This window comes from Talpa occidentalis, unplaced genomic scaffold (assembly GCF_014898055.3).
Source record: "Talpa occidentalis isolate TD23 unplaced genomic scaffold, MPIMG_talOcc4v2.1, whole genome shotgun sequence".
NCBI lineage: Eukaryota > Metazoa > Chordata > Mammalia > Eulipotyphla > Talpidae > Talpa > Talpa occidentalis.
The window spans coordinates 74,604,623-74,626,976 of NW_026555331.1; the positions used below are offsets into that span (position 1 = coordinate 74,604,623).

At 40.5% G+C, this 22,354-nt stretch overlaps 1 protein-coding gene across 5 annotated transcripts in view; it reads right to left on the reverse strand.

The window, feature by feature from the left end:
- Nucleotides 1–22,354, reverse strand: part of HECW1 (HECT, C2 and WW domain containing E3 ubiquitin protein ligase 1) — a 544,009-nt gene that overhangs the window by 473,772 nt on the left and 47,883 nt on the right. The gene's annotated exons all lie outside the window — the stretch shown is intronic.

The following is a 22,354-nucleotide window of genomic DNA, read 5'->3' on the forward strand; positions in this document are numbered from 1 at the left end:
GTATCATAGAGACAATGGTGTACTGCATTAACAATATTTTCGTCTTACCTTATCTAGCTATATAGGTTGAGTTACAGAAGGTGCCTCTAAGTGAAAGAGTAACAGATGTATTTAATAGTCATTTAGGAACCTTTTTTTATGGTAAGCATTACAAAGAAAATGAGGAATAGCTAGATTGATAAAGTCCTTTTGAAAGTCAGTTGGTATCTAATATTTTCAAAAATATATTGGAGAACCTAATCAAATTGTTAGTTGACAGATCCTTAACTTTAACTTTTGTTATTTTTAGTATGGACACTAGAAGGAATCTAAAACCACCAAGTGGGCCTCCCCTGGTGGCGCAGGCGGTTGAGCGCAGCACTGTGAAGCTGTCCTCAGCCTCTATAGCATTGGTTCAATCCCGGCCGGCCAGCGAGATACCCACATGGCATGGCAGACCTCTCCTGTCTCACCCGCTGCTCCCTTCAGCAGTGTATTTCAGTCAGTCTGCCTTTTCTCTTCCCCACTCTGTCTCTGCTGAATCTTCTCACCTCCCACATCTCTGGCCTGTACCCCAGTTCTTGTATGCATAAATAAATAAATCTTTTTAAAAAAATAAATGTTTAAAAAAAAACAAAAATAAAATAAAACCACCAAGTGACATTTAAAGATTTCTTCTCAATTATATCCACATATCACGATTTATAACTATGTCCAAAAACTGAACAGAATTAACTTGAAAATAGTTCTTATTATTTTCAACTGTAATTTTTTTAATGTACAGAATTGATTCTAAAAACTGTCTCATTATAGAAGAAATATTAATCTATGGGGAATTTACATTCATTGAAAAAATATCTTTCTTCCTACTCAGAAAGAGATAGTATTCTAATAAAATTTTATATTGATCCTGGTAAAGATTCATAACATATTTATGTTGTGATCTATTGCATATCATTCATAACTATAACAAAATATAAATGCAGCTATTTTAAACATTTAGAAAAACATTATTTCATAGGAATTTAAAAATATGAACTCCTTATTCATATAAATGTTTTTGTTGCAGCAAAGTATGACAAGGTATCAGCAAGAATTCCCTACTTAAATATGTATAGAATAAAATTCTATGAGATCAGTGAAATGTAAATATGACTTGCAGAGGGAAAAGGGTAATGAAAATGTCCAACTGTTAAAAATTGATCAATTTTATAAGTTGATGAAGCTGGCAAGCAAAGGAGCTGGCTAAGTATTCACCCCATGCAAAGTAAAACAACAGACTATTAAAAAGCCTATGTAGACCCTAGATGATTAATAAGATAATTACTTTAGGGCCTCCCTGGTGGCGCAGTGGTTGAGCGCTGTGTTGCGAAGCTGCCCGCGGCCTCTGCGGCGCCATTTTGATCCCTGGCTGCTCCCCGGCCACCAGAGAAGGGTCCCACATGGCGCGCAGACCTCTCCTGCCACCCGCTGCTCCCCTCAGCAGTGTACTTCGGTCCTTCTGCCTGCTCTGCTCCCCGCTCTGGCTCTGGTGAATTCTCTCACCCTCCCGCGCTCCTAACTGTACCCAGTGCATGTATAAACAAACAAATAAATAAATAAATAAAACATGCCTCTATTAAAAAAAAAATTACTTTAGAAAGAATAAGACACATTTGGATATTAGCTAAAATCTGATAAAGTTAGAGGCCCATTCAACTGGTAGGATTAAAACACATATATAAATACCAAAAATTTTAAAATATCAAAATACTGAAATCCCAAAATATCAACATTAGAAGACAAAGAGGAATATCTCCTAATTTATTGGCTTATTGAGGAGGAAGAAAAACAGGTACCCATTTGTCATTAGGAGGATTTCCAGCAACAGATGTACTGAAGGTGCCACCCTAGATGTCATGCAGCCATCCCACACTGAGCAGATTCGTAGCTGATTAGAGCAAATGGAGAAAGCCTCTTGGGGCCTTAGGTATATCTGACCTACCTTTAATGATGAAACAGGGAACCAGAAACACAAGCAGATCAGCAGGCAGGGAGGCAGGGAGACAGGTAGGCAGCAACTGAGCCTCTAAGCCCCCATGATCTCTGCGACCTCCTATAATCTGTTTCATGATCTCTCCCATGATCCTGCTCTCCTTCTCAATGTAGCATCCGGGTCCTTTGCCCAGGTGTTCATAATTATAGATGTGCATGCCCCATCCTCATACTTCTAAGTGCTTTTTTACAATAACATGGTATCTCATGTAGATAATGAAACCTAGGAGGAAAACAAAGCCATGGGTGGCAGTAGTAGAAGCTAACTGCGGGAAATGAAAAATAGCCTGAGTGCAGTGGCAGGAAGGCACATAAGTTTTCAATGATCCAGGCAAATGGGTAAAGGAGAGTCCTGGAGCCATCGGTGGCTTTTCAGGTTTTTATTGAGCTTTTAGCAGGTACATGGTAGGCAGGGGTGCTGAGGGATGGCAGGCCTCCCAGCCCCCAGGAAGTCTTCACTCTTTCTGGGCTCTCTGGCATTCTCCCCTCTCATTCTTCTCCTTCTCTGCTCTCATTCTACTACTCTCTCTCTCTTGTTCTTTCTCTTCTGCTGGTTCTATTCCGCTGCCATCCCTGTGACACTGCCCTTATAAGCCCAGTTTCAGCCCAGGTGTGCCCACCTATGCATGCCCACATCCCACTCCAGGTGTATGCCATCAGGCATGCATATAGGACCGCAGGGATCCATCATCAACAGTAATGGCGGGAGGGTGGAAAAGCCTGACACTTTTTCACTTACCCTACACTGAGTGTAAAGGCAGGACATGGGCACAGGTGTAGGTTTTCTGATCCCATGCAGACTGGGTAAAGGAGGAGTCAGAGTCCTCAGTGGTTTTGCAGGTCTTTTATTGGGGTTCACCAGGCATATGGCAGGCAGGGGTGCTGGCTGGGGGGCTGGGAGGCTGGCAGGCCTCCCAGCCCCCAGCAAATCTTTACTCTATCTGGGCTCTCTGGCGTTCTCTGCTTCTGCGTCGGCTTCTCCTTCAGGTTCTGCTGCTGCTGGCTGGGGCTGCTGCTGCTACTGGTGCTGCTGGCGTCCCCCCGTGTTGCCGCCCTTAAAAGCACAGTCTTAGCTCAGCTGAATCCCATCTACCTATGCCCACATCCTATTCCAGGTGCCCGCCATCAGGCATGCAATCAGGACAAGGATCCTTCATCTATCCTGATGGCGGAAGGGCAGAAAAGCCTGATATTTTCTTTACCCTACAGTCCACCCCCTCAGGGTTTTCTGCCATATAGTCCACGTATATACAATTTTTTAAGCAAACATAAACAGTGCAGCCATGGCCCACAAAAGCAAATACATCACATATAACAAAATACAACAGAACACAAATAAGTCCAGGCAGGGCACCAACCAAGTGCAAAAGACAATTATTGGTACCCGCAGATGAGCCACCAAATCTGCTGCCGAAGGCACTGCTCATATGAGGGAGGGGAATCACTCACGGCATCCACTATATCACACCAGGAGCCGTCAGGCTTCCTGGCCTTCTCTGGCTTTAGTCTCAGCTACAAGGCACACACAGCATCCACCCCCAGGATGCACTAGCTCTGGGATTGGCAATTTTATTCTGTTGGGGGTAATCACCAACCCTCAGGGTTTCTGTCTGCAGTCGCTTCAACACCTGGGCCTTCACAGCCACCCATGCGACTCGCAGACCCCTGCACTCAAGCCAACCCACTGCACAAGCACATGGGTCGGGGATCCAAACTCTGCATTCGGCTTGGGCTCCACCCCAAGCCACGTTCCCCATCCGTCCCCCAAGGACAGGTTCCTCAGCTCCTCACCCTCACTCAAGAATGAGCAGGGCATCACCCACAGGTGATTTTACGAGACTCACAGTTCTTCAGCATACCCAGGCTGCTTAACAACTGCTTAGGGCTTCTCAACTTAGCATCAGTACCAGCTTTTGCTTTCTTAGTTGGCTTTTCTCCTCCACCTGGCTGCTGGGCATAACAGGCTGCTTTTGGCCATCTAGGCCCACTGGCCACCCCCAGATTCTCAAAAAACAACATAGCCTGCCAAGGTCCTCCGCCTTCTGGCGGGATTGTCGGTCCTAGTCCATCAGTCCATCAGTTCAAGTCCATTGGCCTCTCCCTGCGTCAGCAATGGCCTGCTGCCTCAGGGGTCTTTGGCTGGTCCTTTCCGGTGTCGTTGGCTGGTCCTATCCGGTATCGTTGGCTGGTCCTTTCCGGTGTCGTTGGCTGGTCCTTTCGGGCGTCTCCTTCACGCCAGGTCTCATCCTGTAGCTCGTGGACGTATCTATCTTCTATACCGCCATGGCGCCTCCAGCGTCGTCACAGGCAGTCTTTTACTCCTTAGTCCCTCCAGGTCTTTGGAGGGCTCCAATACCCGTCTGCATGGATCTTGCCGACTTACGCCAATTGTAAGGGGCAGGACATGGGCACAGGTGTAGGTTTTCTGATCCCATGCAGACTGGGTAAAGGAGGAGTCAGAGTCCTCAGTGGTTTTGCAGGTCTTTTATTGGGGTTCACCAGGCATATGGCAGGCAGGGGTGCTGGCTGGGGGCTGGGAGGCTGGCAGGCCTCCCAGCCCCCAGCAAATCTTTACTCTATCTGGGCTCTCTGGCGTTCTCTGCTTCTGCGTCGGCTTCTCCTTCAGGTTCTGCTGCTGCTGGCTGGGGCTGCTGCTGCTGCTGCTACTGGTGCTGCTGGCGTCCCCCCGTGATGCCGCCCTTAAAAGCACAGTCTTAGCTCAGCTGAATCCCATCTACCTATGCCCACATCCTATTCCAGGTGCCCGCCATCAGGCATGCAATCAGGACAAGGATCCTTCATCTATCCTGATGGCGGAAGGGCAGAAAAGCCTGATATTTTCTTTACCCTACACTGAGTTACTCCATTTTCCTTACATTAGGGAACAACACATCCCCCTTGCCCCTTGTAGGCTTTGTCCTCTGAAGCAGCAAAGGGCTCTTGCTCCACCAGCTGAGATGCTAGACTTCAAGTCACCTAGCACAGAAGCCGCCCAATCAGTCTGCTCACTGAAGGGCCTTTGAGATCACCTGGTGAGAGGTAGCTACATGCATCCTGGACTGTTGCAACCTTCTCACATAAAATGCATGCTACTTTGGGAGTCCCAAGTTGATTTCTCTTGATAAGACCGCAGCCCTCATAATTATCTCCATACCATTAGCAAGTTTTTCTTTTTCTTCAAAAATGAATGAAATTAACAAAACAATAGTTATCTGTTGTCGTTAGTCATATTTATGATTTAGGTGTTCCTCTATCTAGAAAATAAATTGTACCTGTTGCAACAAGTGAAGAGAATACAGTGATTGTCAAAGTCCTGTGGAAAAAATCTTTCCCTCATTAACTGAATAATCTTGAGTTCTCTCATAATGTCTTCTTCAGGAAAACTTCCTCACTGAATCTACCTCACATGAAGCAGCCATGTTGGATGTTGGTTACCATAGCTCACTTTTTTGGCTCAAGGAATATGGGAGAATAAGACACCTTCCCTGCTCCTGTCAAAGCATTTTCTTGGTGTTACCCACAACCTTAGCTGCCATATGGGATTTGAAATGGGGAGGAACTAATTAAGGAAAAAAATTATATCTGATTTTGGTTAAGGTTGGTAGAAAAAGGGAAAAACCCAGGAGACACAAGCACTGAGATTTATACTGTTTCATGCATTGTACAGATCAGAGAAGATAGAAAGCCTCATATTAGGTCAGCATTTAACACACAAGATCAAATCCCCACTAAATACAAAAATTATGCTATGTCCTCAATTACCTTTCTGACTTTGGAAAATATTACAGGAGTATGTAAATTGCAACAACCGTAATGAAATGTGAGTTTTCAATATCTATTTCCAGAGGCTTAAAAACATTTAGATTCTTTCAACAATTTCCTACACTATTATTTGTAAATAAGATTAAGGAGAAAAAGGCTTTGTAAGTAAATCTATTCATGCAGTGTTACATATATTATACAAAGTCAAAATATGCAATAAGGACATGATTTATAAATTACAAATCAAAAAAGTTTTATTTATACCCCAAATGAATATTTATCAAGAGTTTATAGTAAGGTAGGAAGATGCCTACACTATTTATTTAGGGAAAAGGTCAAAATATAGAAATATGCATACAATGTTAACAGTTTAGGGCAAACGCCTATTACAATGAGATAAAAAACAAAGTACACAAGATATTAACACTGAATATATGGTGATGGTATCAAGGACAATATTTTTTCTTCTTTATACTTTTCTGTATTTTCCAATTTCAAAAATGAACATGAAAAATTTATAATTAGGAAAATTAATTGAATAATTTCTTTAAAAAGAATCATCAATGATGTACCATTTATTAAAGCAGCAACAATAACTGGCTAAACCATCAAAATGTATTTTTCACATTGTGATTTTCCATCATTCTTCCTGTCCTATTACATAATGTGAATTTGATGATTCATTTGAGAATATTAAACTAGTCTAAAGAAGACAAGACAAGCAAGTAAAATGGATACAGCATGCAAGCCATTTAAGGCATGGTGAGTTATGTAAGATGGTGAGTTAGCAAGTGACTTATGAGCCAAGAAGAAGCTCATGGTATGTGTTAGCGTGAGTTAACAGCTGGTTACCCTAAACATTGACCACCCATCGTTGATACCCACTCTGTCTCCACTCCGACTCCATGTTGGCTCTGTCTGAGAAGAATAATTAGAAACCAAAACTACTTAGTGGTAAACTACAGCCATGTGCTCACCATCCTCCTCCATGTTTCTCTGAAAGATCAGAGGTGTGGCAGTGACACCAGGCACCTTCAATCTACTCAACCCAACTCTGGTTGTCATATGAGAAGGATGCTGTGATAACGAAACTGCACACATCAACTTTACTCACCTACAGTTCGGATAGGGTGGTCCCATGCACTTTCATTGGTATGTACTTTCATTGAGTTCCTTCCCTACATAACATATGGAAAGGGAAATATTCTCTACTCCAGTCTCAAGAATTACAAATGAGAGAGACTCAAGTTAGTTATTTGATATGAATTCACACAGTGAATGAATTAGCAATCAGAAATCAAGACAAGACTTACATCAGGAATGAATGATAATTTGTGCAGAATAATGCTTTATAAAATTTAGTGAATTTTCAAAGTAAAAGAGGAGCTTGGAATGTGGAGGGCAGAATATGGTGTGAAGAGGATTTGTCTATACGTGGTTTAGTTTGTAAATTTGGAGACTCCCCCACCTGGGTGGCCGACAAAGGAACCATTTCTCAACTTATTGTATAGTTCTCTGGTCTTGCCTTACATGGAGTGTAGATGATGAGGACTGAAATTATTCTTGCTGTAATATATCATTAATCAACTGAATACTTAATGTGGAATAATGTTCAATCCCCAAACCGATGTACCCTTTTGAAAACCCCTCAATCTTATCAGAATTTAGTAGTACAGTGAAGAAATAAATTATCCTACCCCTTTCCTACTAGGCTACAGTACATATTTCCTCAGCGGTGAAAAGGATGTGTGAAGGGAATGTCAAAAGTGCAGAGCATTCATTTGTTTAGAATGCACTCAGCAAGTCTTCTCCTCTCTCCAAAGTAACTCTGAAGTACTGAGTATCTACCACAGTTAGTAATGTTCCTTGAATTAGAAGACAAAACAATAGACAAAAAGCTTCAAGATTGAAGATATACTGTAGGTCTGCTATTGTATTCTGTGTAAAAGGCACCAGGATTGACCAATGCGGTAAACCCGACTGAGATTTTGTGAGATGCATTCACTTAAAGCCTGGTTAATTGCTGAAAGAGCATTACTAAATCCATTGGCAATCATGCATTCCACATAATATGATAGAAGCCTTCTTCCCCAGTGACTGGGCAATAGGGAAAGTTCTTTAAGCAGGGAATCACAAAACAAACAAACAAACAAAATATGCACACCAGAAATGTTTGACCCCAGATAATCTATTTTTCCTGTAGGGCCAAAGTCTTTGAATGTTTCTCCTAAGGGTGTGCGCACAATCTTTACCACACAGCCAGTTCTTTAATGCCACTCTAGATCTAACTTCTATGAAGTGGAGCAAGACCTTAGAAGATTTAAGGCATAAACAAGGCAACCGGGGCCTCCCTGGTGGTGCAAGGGGTTAAGCACCACACTATGAAGCAATCCACAGCCTCTGCAGCATGAGTTTGATCCCTGGCCAGCCAGAGAGCACCCCACATGGCAAACCACACCTCTCTTGTCTTGCCCGCTCCTCCCCTCAGCAGTGTATTTCAGTCAGTCTGCCGGTTCTGTTCCCCACTCTATCTCTGATGAATACCCCCCACATCTCTGGCCTGTACCCCAGATCTTGTATGCATAAATAAATAAATCTTTAAAAAAATAAAACAAGGCAACCTGAAAGTAATATCCTAAACTGTAATGATTTTCCAATAAGTTTTTGTAACTGTCTCAAATTTTGCTATTTACAGTGTGATCTATGAACTGGCAGCAACACCATCTCCCAGAAGCTAATTAGAAATGCAGAACTTCAGGTCCCACCCAGATCTGCTGAATCAGAATATGCTTTGTCACCCTTTCTCTGGGTGGTTCTGATGCACATTAACATTTCAGTAGCACTGATCTAGCCTATACCTTCCACATAGTGAGTTTTAGAGATGTACTCACTTCTTTTTTATATTTTATAATATATGTCCTTACATTTTATAGAATTACATACTATTTAAATCATTTAATTAAAAAAGTAAATATAGCTGACATAAACAAGTTTGGGAAAACATACACCTGACTCTTTGGGACCATCCAATTTGACCAGTGAAAATCAAAGCGAATGAGTATCAAGAGCTGAGTGTTCATCATGTCGTGGGCATCCTTTGGGACGTTTGACAGAGAAAAGAGAAAACTTCTATTAATTCAGTGAGATGTTTAAATGTAGACTATTGAAAAGCGCCAGTACTACCATCAGAATAAATATTCACTGACGACTTTTTGTGAACTGTTTTTAAGGCGAACGGCGACAACATCCAGGAGGATATTTGCCTTGGGCATAGTGTTGTCAAATATCTCCATTTCTAACATATTTTGCACCTACTTCTAATATTTATTTGCAGATGTGCCAAGTTCAGCCTGAGAGTTGATTTTCTCATGGCAAATTACTCTCTTGCATGGCTGTGGAAATAAATAATTCCTATTCACCTCCTGCTGACCTACTGAGAGGTTACCCACAATTATCAAAAGACATAATGATTACCAAAAGATAATTGGCCATTCTGACAGTTTTCAAAAGCTAAAATATAAAATAGTAAAAAGTTTCAAGTAGGTAAGATAGACTAGTACATACAAGCAAAGAATGCTTTAAGGGGTTAGAATTATATTCAATTATTGAAAGATTGGGCCTCCCCAGTGGCGCAGCGGTTGAGCGCTGGGTTGCAAAGCTGCCCGCAGCCTCTGCGGCGCCATTTTGATCCCTGGCTGCTCCCTGGCCACCGGAGGAGGGTCCCACATGGCGCGCAGACCTCTCCTGCCGCCCGCTGCTCCCCTCAGCAGTGTACTTCGGTCCTTCTGCCTGCTCTGCTCCCTGCTCTGGCTCTGGTGAATTCTCTCACCCTCCCACGCTTCTGACTGTACCCAGTGCTTGTATAAATAAATAAATAAATCTTTAAAAAAAGAAAAGAAAGATTATCATAGTTAAATCAGAAAAACAAATTATAACCCAAATGAAAATTCAAAATAAAATCAACAAATGTTTCAAACAACATTAAGAATATTAGTAATAAATATCACAAAAGATTTTAGAATGAATAAATGTGTATAAGTACAAAATTTATATAATGTAATTAACTATTAAAAAACAAAGTCCTAAAATTTGAAAGCATAAATTAGAATAACAAAATGACATAAAGTTATCTAAAACTATTGTATGTGGTGGTTCAAAATATGTCCACAAAATTTTTGACTATACCTTCAAAAGGTGGGGCCTAATTTCTCTATCCTTGAATGGGTTGAACATAGAGACTCACTTCTAATGACTGAAATCAAGCTACAGTGATGGTATGTGATCGGCAACAGTGCTATGCAGGCCTGCATGACCTCCTCTTGCTCTGTCATGGATTGCTTGCTCTGGTAGACACCCAAGAGACCCCGCACAGTGGTCTGCTTAATAAGGGAAACAGCCACATGAGATGAGGAGATCTTAGAAGCAGATCCCTCAGGACAAGTCAGGCCTTCAGATATTGTAGTCTTGGCTGACACCATGAGTGCAATCTCATGAGAGACAGAGCCAGAACATTTCAGCTCTCCACTCATCAACATCTGAATATCAGAAGCTGTGTAAGAAATTAAGAATTTGTCACTTAAGTTTCTGAGTCTTAGGGAATGTGTAAAGTAGAAATAGACAATGAATACAAAATGCTAGAACTATTTTTAAGACAAACAAATACATCATCTGTAGAGGTTATAAAATCAATTAAAGTGTGTTTTAATGGGGCCCTCCCCTTGATATAGAAGGGATCTAAAAGCACATGTTATTCCCACCGAAGATCTCTGAGAATGATCTTACCCTTGATCTTGGAGCAAGTAAACCAGGGTAACCATCCCTTATACAGGACCTATCAATTACAGTGGGCCCATCTGCTCTTACAAACATATTGAAAAACTATTAAATACATGACATAACTCCATATGCTGGAGCCAGCTCATATTTGCTCCTGAGATTTTTAAATTTTCAGGAATTTTACATGACAGTTGTTATATAAGCATAAAATCCTTGTTAAAAATTAAATTATATAAATTTAAAGCAATTAAGTTTTAAAAAGGTAAAAATAAGAATGGGTATACTAATTATTTCACTTCATTTTGCTATTACATGTGCTTTTTTAAACTTTATTTTATTATTACCTGTGTGAGGTAGTATATGTATACTGAATCTACTTGGTGGAAATACCACATAATGGTCTGTTACTGTGCATCCCTTTTTTTTTTTTTTTAATTAATTTCGCGTAGAAGGACAGGGGTGTAGGTCTGAGGTGGGGATGGTGAGAGGTTTCACCAGAGACACAGTGGGGAGCAGAACAGGCAGACTGACTGAAATACACTGCTGAGGGGAACAGCGGGCAAAATAGGAGACCTCTGCTGCACCACGTGTGTTAGCTCCCTGGCCAGGGCTCGAACTCAGGCCGTAGTGAAGATAGTGCTGAGACTTAACCCCTAGGCCACCAGGGAGGTCTTGTGCATCTCTTCGCAACTCCTTGTTCAGCGGAAATCACAGTGGGAGCTGAAAATCAGCCACAGATGCACTGACAGTCTGGAATTTGGAAGATATGAATCAGGACTTGATTTCTTCCTTTTAATTATGTTTTGGGTAAAGTTGGTTCACATCAATGTATTTGTTTAAGGGGTTAAAGTTTCAAATGTTATTTTAAGTGTCTATTCTTTACAAAGTGATGGATAAAATATTAATGCAGATTAAACTGAATGTAACTTCTGTACCTGTTACATGTGGAATAACACAAAACATTGAGGAAATATTCTGTTGGTGTTCAAAAAATGTTATCCAATATATCATGGAATAATGAGTGAGGTTCTGATACACATCTTCTTCATTTCACATACCTTACTGGTTAAAGTAAATGAAATTATCTAACATTCTATTGAATTGCACTTGTTTTCGATTGCAACCAAGCTTTACTAATGATTTAAAAATTTGCAAAACTCAACATAAACAATATATGAAAATCAGTGGACAATATGGAATTTACAGTAAAGGAGATTGTGCATTTTACTATTAATTATAAACTGTGTATTATATATCCTTCGCATTCATCATTTTTTAAATAAAGGTCTATATACTTTTTTAAAAAAAAAGACACTTTTAAGCATTTACCGGCATATCATCAACACTAATTCATAATGATTGTAGTAAGTAAATTATTTTTCTTAATAATAAGCAACATTGTTCACAGCAGGGACTGTGCTGAAGGCAGAGACATTCAGAGTATCTTTTCTTGAGGGTAGGAAGTTCAGAATCAGGTAGGAGAATGAGTTATCTATTCTCCATCGTGAAGTCACCTACAAAATCCGCAGGGCACAGAGGCTTTTTATAGAAGTTGGAAGAGCGGTTTCTCAAGGCAAAGGTTTAAGAGATGACTTTTGTGACCTCAATTGTAAGCTAAGCGGTAAGGCCGAATGCACATGCCAGGTGAGCACGTGCACAGCTAGACGCACCTTCTACGCCTGACTCCCACAGTCCAGCACCTGCCACCCTCCCTCAAAGGGCCTGAGCCCAGTGGACATTGAACAAATATTTTCAGAAAACCTGCACTCAAATAAAGACATAATGAGAGCTGCTGTCTCACTTTACATCTGTATATAAATGCCTGCTGGTGCCCCTTGGAAGTTACAGCCAAAAGTACACTGAAGTCATTGAAAACATACCAGAAAAGAAGAAAGAGAAGAAAAGGAGAAGATGAAGAAGATACTCCAGGTAAATAATATCAACTCAAAATCAGTAGGTTCTTTGGATAATCTCTAACCATCAGAGGGGATGGGAACTGTGTCACTTGCCCCATGGTGCAGTGACCACGAAGTTCCGTCTGAATTATGAGCAGATATGCATTAGCTGCAGGCTCAAATCCACTCACACAACCTGTGCTATAGCTGGTGCTGTCCCCAACCTTAGGCCTTTAGTCACTGCAAGAAACAATCTAAAAAACATTAAGGCATATGTAACAATTCTGCTGACAGCAGGATCCAATAAACTTCAGGTTGGTCAGTTTGGAGTCCCCCTAATGATTTGGGAATTAAAGGATCAGTGGCAACCTAAGGTTGCTGGCTGCCTTTATATAGGTGCCTATAGAAACTTCCTGGCTAAAAAGAAATTTTACTCATTTCACCAATGAGAAATTATTTCTAATATCTTTTATGCTAATCAAGTAATGCATTAATTAATGAATGGATTATTTAGGATGATGTGAGTAAAGTTCTGCCACTCCTAGACTGGCTCCTTTACTCAACCATGAGGGATGGGTTCCTGATTGGGAAAATGTGGGTCTTAGCTAAGCTACACTCAGTACAAATAAGGTAGTCATAGTCTGTGCTGCAGTTTTTAACAAAGATTATATACACTAACAAATATATGAATACATATTTTTTGCATTCAGCTGTTCATAAAACTGGAAGAATAATATTTGCATTTGTGCATATATACATACATATATATATACATATGTGTACATATATATATAAACATATATAAATATCTTCCAAGTAACAGCTGGTCTTCATTTTAATGAATAAACATAAGCACATTAAAGGGTTCAGATATCAATAAAATATTTTATATCATACCTAGACTATAAAGCACAAGGACGTTCCATTGCAGCACAGTACAGTTCAAACCAAGGTTGGCATTAATGCCATATTTGGAGTGCTAAGGGTTGGGAGCAACAATATTACATTACAATATCCTTTATTTCCAGGGAAGTAGAGTTGAGCTTCACCTCTGATGTTGCACAAATAACACAGCTCAGTTCAATCTAGAACCCTTGGGTGTGGCTGTTAGTCACTCTCTTCCATATCCTAGGACGGCTATTTCCCATTTATTTCCTGTGGAAAGCAAGAATCTCTTTTGATTGTCAACAATTTTGATGGTTTCTCACTGCTGGAAAAAATCAGAATTATCCCAAAGAAAATGCTTTCTTTTTACTGGGTGATATCTGTGCAGTGTCTGTTACTGCCAAGAAAATGGTGATTATTCTCCAAGACTTTATCCTCCAGACAAGTAATGTTCAAGGTTTCATTAATTTAAATCAGGTATTATCCTCTGTAAGGAAGATATATTCAGCACGAGTTCTGAAAATGGTGCTTCTAAAATTTAGTTTTCCATTCTATCAAACCCTCACTAATTTAAAGAATGTACAATGAAAGGGCCTTTGTAACAACTGAAAGTCAGAATAGTCCAGGGCTGGGACATCAGAGCAACAGCATTCAAAGCAGCACACTTCTGGGCTGCACAACATCTAGCTGTGGGGCGCTAGGCACATTTTTTTCTTTTCATCTTTAAGCCTTAGTATCTTCGCCTTGAAATTGGGGATTTGAGGGAATGTAAACCAAAGGATTATTTAAGGGTTAGATGAGGTTAATTCAATAAATTCTCAAGCAACATGGAAGGTATCTTATTTCCTCTATATTGAGTGACATTGAAACCAATTCTCATTTTAGTACCTTCTATGTGAAGAAGACTTTTGACTGTATTCATGGGGATAATAAAACAAGAATCCCACCCACAGGGAGGAGAGATAAAACAAGCCCAAAAAAAGTCACAAAAATAAAGAGTAGCAAATGCCAAAGAAATATAAGAATAAAATGTTACTTAGGATGAGGAGAGAACCTCCTGCAAGGGAGAAATGAAAAGGTTTCAGAAGACTTCAAGGAAATGGATAGGTCTGGACCTTGTAAGGAAGAGGGGAGGAAGAGAGGAAATGATGGCAGTATTTGAGCTCTTCCCTGCGTGCCAGATATGGTGCTAAGCTTCATGTTTTCTCTGACCTGATTAATCTTCCCAAACACTGGAAGAAGTGGTTGTAATTATCCTCATGTTATTAAGGATGAAATAGAGTTTCAGTGACTTAGTCACTTGCTTGGAGTCACTCATCTGACAAGTAGCAGTGTCAAGACTAAAGCTCAGGTTTTTCAGATTCTGCAGCATTTTTATTTTTTAACTGCAATGCAGGGGATGGGGGATAACATGGTGTGTGACTCACTCTGGCAGCGCACAGGGAAGACACCCAGGGAGAGAAGGGTATACCAAAAGACTTGGTGAGCAACCAATTCAGCTCAGACTGCTCCTGGTATTACATTAAACTCATTAGGTAGGAAGGAGCATTTGAAATTTTTGCATGAGGATAACACATTCAGAACTGAGTAGGTAGGATAACTGTGGATGTGCTGACATCAATGGACTAGAGGGGACCACTGGAACATAGTTCTGCAAAGTTCTCTTAACCATTAAATCTCTCTAGGCACCATTTCCCACAGAAGCAGAGCCATTCAACCTCAAGAGTTCAGTTTTCTGCAGTAGTAGTCTCAAATATTTTGACTGTCATAGAAAAATCTTTATATTCAAATCACAAAAATATTTTCATGCATTTTAGGAAATCTCAATCCTGAAACACTAGAGAAGTGGTTCTCAAACTTTAATGTACTAAAGGAGCCATCAGAAGAGCTTGTTAAAAAAATAAATCCCCTAGTTTCAGCCCCAAAATAGTAATCTTAGGGCAATCCCCAGGAACTTGCTTGTTAACAGGCACTGCTAGGTCATTATAGGACTTAGGGGTCCCAAAGAGATCTAGATCTGAAAGACCTAACTCCAGAATGTAAAATTAAGACTGCTTCCTGGCCCCTCACTATAGCACCATTGTATAGTTCTTTTGATTGTAGCCTATTTCTTTCTCTTACTGAAAAAATATGGTACAACAAAAGGAGACACCAGGGGCCTCTGTTACAGACCCTCACAAATCACCTGGTCCACAGTAATGGACTCCAGAATTGAATCCAGGGAGGGTACAAAAAGCCCACCATCATTTGTAAATAACTGCCCACATTTGCTACTCTTTAGCTGCTAATACGATCTCCATCAGGTAATTTATTTTTCCTCCTCAAGGAATATTTGCAAAATAGGTAGCATATATGATGAGAAAGTACTATGTGGCACTTAGAGGAGAATTATCTAAAAGGTTACTCAAATGTGAGCAGGCCATTAGCCACTGTGAACACTAAGAGGAACTGTGCTCTGCTGGGAAAGGAAAAAGAAAAACTTAAGACATAATTGATACTGAAAAGGTAGAAAAACTGCAAAAGTACTGAAATGAGGTTATGCCTGAGAGAAGGAAAAAGTGACTCAAATACTAAAAACCACCCATGAGAGTTCTGCATTCATCAGAATGAGCAGTTTATGGAAAGGAAGTGAGTAAAATGCCACCCAGCAGGCCCATGACTTCTTTGTTACATAAAAAGCTTCATGCTCTTCCCAAAACAACTCATCTTACAGTCACAGAGAATGTCTAGAAAATATTAGTAAATTGACTCTGCTTGCTTTCAAATCAGTTGCATTTTGGCAGTGACTTATTGTGCTTATAAAGAATCTGTCATCTGAAAACTCATAATGTGCATTTTAAAAGTTGTTCTCAGCTACCTACTTGAATAAGAATCAATCAGCTTTAATAGAGCACTAGCTACTGAAACTGTCTGCAACATTCCAGAAGAAATTTTTACTCTATTAAATAATGTGTGAGGGAGAGCAAAGGATAGAGGGTGGACAGGATTCTTGGGTCACTGCTTTTCTCAGGGACACCACTGCTAGTTGTCTGGAATGGAGCTGGGAACATGAGGACAGGCATTTCAGCAAGGAGAAGAGACAGAAACCATCATAAAGGGTAGGAGAGACTGAGGGTACTAAGTCAGGAACAGCACCTTCACCAAGAAGGATACCCATCCTTCCCCCACTGAGTCTGCTGGGCTCTTGTGTGGCCCCAACCTGGAACTGAGAAAGCATACTTCTCTGAGAGCACACATCCTGTTCAAATGTTTAATGAAGGGCACCAGAGAGCCAGTGACTAGTTTCAGCAGTGGGGAGAACCTCCTCTTCTCCACACACAAACTCTGGGTTCTTGCAGTTGCTTAGGCCACCATGGGGCACAGGGTAGGCCACCAACCTTCCTCACCTATGGCCTCCTGGACTGTCCATGACAGCACAGTAAGAAAGTGGGAGTGACCACAGTCTATGGACAGGGTGTTTTGTGAGCTCTGAAAGTAGCCTCAGAAATCCTGGGGACCCATTTACTTCTACCCCCAATCCTGCACGACCTTTGGGTCTGCACCCAGAGGGTGTAGAAATAAACTGCAACTTACCACAGAGAATACAATCTTCCAAGTGGAAGATTCTGTGTGCACCTTGGAGAGTTGGCAGAGGCACAGTCCTGGAACTGCTTGAGCTCCTGCACTTGCTTCCCTACGCTTGTTCCCCCTGTTCTGTGGGAGAGCACAGACCCTCCCCCCCCCCACCCAGGCATAATTTTCATAGCCTTAGCTGTTTGGGGCTCCTGGACAGGCTTAGGAAAGCTGGGGAAGCTCCCCCAGTAACATCCATGCCTATGCCCTGACTCAGATACTGCATGTAACCTCAGTGAACACAGCCTGAAAACAAGGGCATCCTCGTGGCTGGTGGCCAGTGTGGGGAGTCAGGAGTGGTCAAAACTCTGCCCAGTGTGTTTACTTGGGCTTTCCCAGAACCTCCTAACTTTCTTCTGAGGAGTATAGAAATCTTGGGAGAAGTTCTAAAACAGTAGCATGGGCAGACAAAAAAAAAAAAACAAAAACAGAACACGTGGCAACTTGAGACCTCAAGGGAATATGACACCACAGGAGAGAGCAATTCTCCAGAACCCAAACACAAAGATATGGGAGATTTTTTTTTTTAAGATTTATTTATTTATTCATTTATACATTTATACAAGCACTGGGTACAGTCAGAAGCGCGGGAGGGTGAGAGAATTCACCAGAGCCAGAGCGGGGAACAGAACAGGCAGACTGACGAAGTACACTGCTGAGGGGAGCAGCGGGTGGCAGGAGAGGTCTGCGCACCATGTAGGACCCTCCTCCAGTGGCCGGGGAGCAGCAGGGATCGAACCGGTGCTGCAGAGGCTGCGGGCAGCTTCGCAACCCAGCACTCAACCGCTGCGCCACGGGGGAGGCCCGATATGGGAGGTCTTATCTCTCTATCAGAGATGTCAAAATTATCATGATAAAGAAAAGAAATGGAAGGAAATATACATTAAAAAATGAATGACTTGAGAAATAAAGTTAATGAACATATATTAGAGACAAGATTTAAACAAGAATATAAGGGAGTTGCAGGATGTGAGAGATTAATAGAATGCATAAGAAGTTCTGCAGAAAGCTGGGGAAGCAGACTAGATAGACGGAAGACCATGTTAGTGACCTTGAAGATCACTATACAGAAAGGACCTGGTAGAAAAAGAAATATAAAAATCCTATATAAAAAATAAGAAACACTGCAAATCTTCCAACTCAGGAAAGGCAACATACGATACTGGGTATCACAGAAGAAGAGAGAAAGAAGGGAGCAGAGAACTTATTCAAATCAATAATGAAGGAAAACTTCCCAAACCCAAGGAAGAAGATAAACATATAAGTTCACAAACCCCAAGAGTTTCTGCTTTCTTCATTAGAATAAGGTGCCTCCTGAAAACCATTCCTGGGTGGCCTGGTATGACTGGAATACTTCCATAGTGGTCATTTACAACTAAGAGCTGGGATTCACTGTCTTTGTTGATTTTTTTCCCCAGAGAACTCTAGTTTCAGATTAAATTTTACACAGAACCAAAGATATAAAATAAGAATGAGAGTACCCCAAATTATAAGATGTGGGAGTTCAGAACTTCCTCAGAACTTGAGATTTCTGTAAATACACTGCTAAAACCACAGCCCTGGAGGGAATTAAGGTAAGGAACCCAAGAGAGTGGGTGCTAAGGCACAGTTAGGAATTTGACAATTTGCTTTAAATGACACAGGTAGATGTGAAATGGTCTAGTGTGTGTTCTTCCAGCTTCATGTAAGTTGTATCCTGAGTTAAAAACCCTGAGTTAAAGTCCTTTTAATGAACATATGGCTTTCTATAAACTTGTCATGCTGTGCCCAAGGACTGCTTACAATGCTATTCAGAAAATAAAAGTATTTCCCAACATTATGTATTCCTGGGAGTAACATATAATGAGGGCAGACATCTAATTGTCACATTTGTTCCCTATGGGGATCTGTGCCAATTAAGAGAATTTTGAGTTCCGAGGGAGGGAAATAGCGTAGAAAAAACTGAGCCCTAAATGGCTCATGTCTCTTTCGATTGCTTATTTTCCTCAAATGTAAAAGCTCATTTATAAGTGACATTAAATATTAAGAAACATATTATATTCAAGTGCATACCATAATAGTTTAATTAGTACATAAGTATAGCTTGATATTATCTGTAAGTGTGGATGTATGTGTTTGGTGTTAAACAGTCATACATGAAAAGGTTTATTAAAAAGAAATCATCCTAAATATATCTAAAGTCCAATAGTGAAAATACAAAGAGTGTAATTTTTGGTTTTGTTTTTACCTAAGTAACACTCAGTGAAGAATCTTACATTTGCTGAGATTAAACTCAGAACTTAAAAGTTCACAGCACACAAGCAACATTAATCTCAAAAGAGGCCGGATAAAATATCCCAAAACCATCTTACTTTTATTGTCTGCACATGTCATCTTACTGAAAAAGGTTTCCTGCAGTGAAGCCGAAAACAGGGGTAAGAGGAAAGAATGGACAGCCCTTTGTGGAAGAAACTATGGCAGGTCCCAGTGAGAACTGGGACACGGAAGATAAACGGACGACTCCAGCAAACTGCCCAAAGAAGAAAATTGCCATAAAAAAAAAAATATATGAAACATTTTCAAGGACATCTTTAAAATTTCATGCTTGTAGATTTTTCTAGAATATAAGCGAAAATTCTATCCTGTTACTGTTCATGCAGTGAATTTTTTTACTTTTTGTTTTTATTTACTTATTGTTATTAATTTTATTTTCTTACACCATTGTTCACTTTTGTACAGTACTTACACTGAATTATTGTTTATGAGACTGTCTTTCCCACTGGATTGTTCACATGGAACTCACATCCACAGAGCTCAGATCTCATGCCTGGGTCCTGGCCAGCATACCTGGGTTTTTTCTGGAAGTGTGCTGTCTAAACTTTTAAATGTCCACCCAAACACTGAGCAATTCCTATGAAAGTCCAGACTTCTATGATAGAAAATACATCTTGAAAAATGAGGCCTTATGAATACAACTGACCAGATCTTAAAAGAGTGTGTCTACTGCCTTTGAGCAGTTCAACACTTCCTGAAGTTAAATTTGCTGTCAATAATTTGTGAATAGTTATAGAGATGTAATCTTCATTCTACACAAAAGAGTTAGGGGCACTTTATATTTTATAAACTCACAAACTAATTTCATTTGATTTTATTTAAAAATTAAAATTTGAGTAAAGAAAGGATAATATACAAAACACATGGGCTTTTCAAGCTTTTACTCCTCATCTAAGTCACCACAGTCTACTAGTCAGCCTTTCCCAAGTAACCCACAATGTCATACCACGTTGCAATGGCACCATTTTCACTAGCGAAAGGACACTGCTTTCATTGATTTTCCTCCTAACTGCCTAATCTTTTATAGGAACATCATTTGCTTTCCTTCCTGTGTGTGAAAGAGCACTTGCACTGCCCATGCACTGCCCCACCCCTGTTTCCAGATGAGCCTATCTTCTGATTTCCCTGGGTTCCATGTGCTTGTTCTACCCTCTCTGCCTCCACCCCACTGGGACACTTCCTGCTTTCACTGGACTGATGGCATCCACTTAATAGACATCCTAACCCCACCCTTGCGCCCTAATCTAGCTTCCCAGAATGGATGGTCTCTGACTTAACATCTTCCTTTCTTCTTTGGACAAACATGCAAATCCCCTACTATTGTTGACAATCTTTTAAAATGCAGCCGCTCTTATACTCTTTGTTTTCCAGGACTCCCATCTCTGCAAGTATGTTCTCCATGGAGATGGAGACTTCTTTTTGTTTAAGCTAGTTTCTGTAAGTTTCTGTTAGAATCGAGTTCTAACACATATATAACTGGGAGCCAAGGGTGTCCACTGGAATGATCTTCTGTCCAGTGGCTCTGACAATGTTCAACAGACAAAATAACCACTCTCTGCCTGTACTTACACAACTAGAAGGTAAAAATCCACTGAATCTTACAAGATATAGAATCACCCTTACCTGGCATGGGGAGTGCATTTAAAAAATAAAAATAATTTAAAAATAAACAATCATTCTATTAAGGAATTTTAAACAATGGTCATTTTAAGAAATTGCAAGGCATTATCATGCAAATAATTAAGTTCATTATTTTCACTCTTGTAGAAGTGGAATTAGACTGAATTGGGATGGTAGATTTGATTTCCCTGTTACCATAGATCAGTGGAAGAAGGGTGTATCACTTAAGGGTTACCTCTCGGCATTTGGTAATATTTTCACTTGTCCCAACTCAGGAGGAGGGTTAGTAAAGGGTGGAGCCGAGCGCCCTGTGTTGCACAGGATGGCCACCCAGCAACACAGAGATGTCCTGCCCCCAAGTAACAGAATTCCTCATGATAGACCCTGCATTAGACTGTATTTTCCCCTCTAAACTGGCATTTCCTTTGCTTCCAGATCCCATCTGACTATTCACTAAAATGTGGTGGAAAAATAGCAGAATTGGTAATGAAAGGCTTGCATCCTGCTGTGAAAGTAACAATGAAGAAAACATATCATGACTTCTTGTAAAATTACCCAATAATGTAAAGTGAGGGGACAGCAATGATTCTGCCTTTATTAATTTTAAATATGTAAGTAATGTGTGAACACATTCTTCTGGTAAAACATTTTATTTTTTTTTTTAATATTAAATTTTATTTTTATATTCCCCCATACAATTGCAAACGCCCCATTCTGACCCCAATCCTTCCCCTCCCGCCCCCCACCCCCCAAAAAGTGTCTCTGGTTCATAGTTTTTTGTTGATTTTGATTTTCACTTTCTTATATTCATTTTCCTGGTCCCTTATTTAAGTTTTCTAGATTCCTGCTATGAGTGAGACCATCCGGTATTTTTCTTTTTCTTTTTGGCTTATTTCGCTGAGCATGATCCCTTCCAGTGCCATCCATGTTGCTGCAAATTGCATGTGTTTATCTTTTTTGAATGCTGAGTAATATTCCATGGTATATATGTACCACATCTTCTTGATCCAGTCATCTATTTTTGGGCATTTGGGTTGTTTCCAAAGCTTAGCTATTGTAAACAGTGCTGCTATAAACATAGGAGTGCAGGTGCTCTTTGGAATTGATGTTTCTGTGTCCTTTGGGTAAATACCTAGGAGTGGAATTGCTGGATCATATGGAAGCTCTATGTTTAGTAGGTCCAGAAATCTCCACACAGCTCTCCATAGTGGTTGGACCAGTTTGCACTCCCACCAACAGTGCACAAGAGTTCCTTTTTCTCCACATCCTCGCCAACATTTGTTGTTGCTAGTTTTTTTAATATGTGCCATTCTCACTGGGTAAAACATTTTAAATCCTGCAGGTAAAGATCAAATCTCCGTAGCAGCCATCTCCCCTTTGTCTTCTGTCTTCATCCTTTTTAATTCATTTTCAGTTTGGTTTGTATCTTTCTTTGGTGAACAAATACCCTGCCCTCCTTAAACTCAATCTTATGAGAC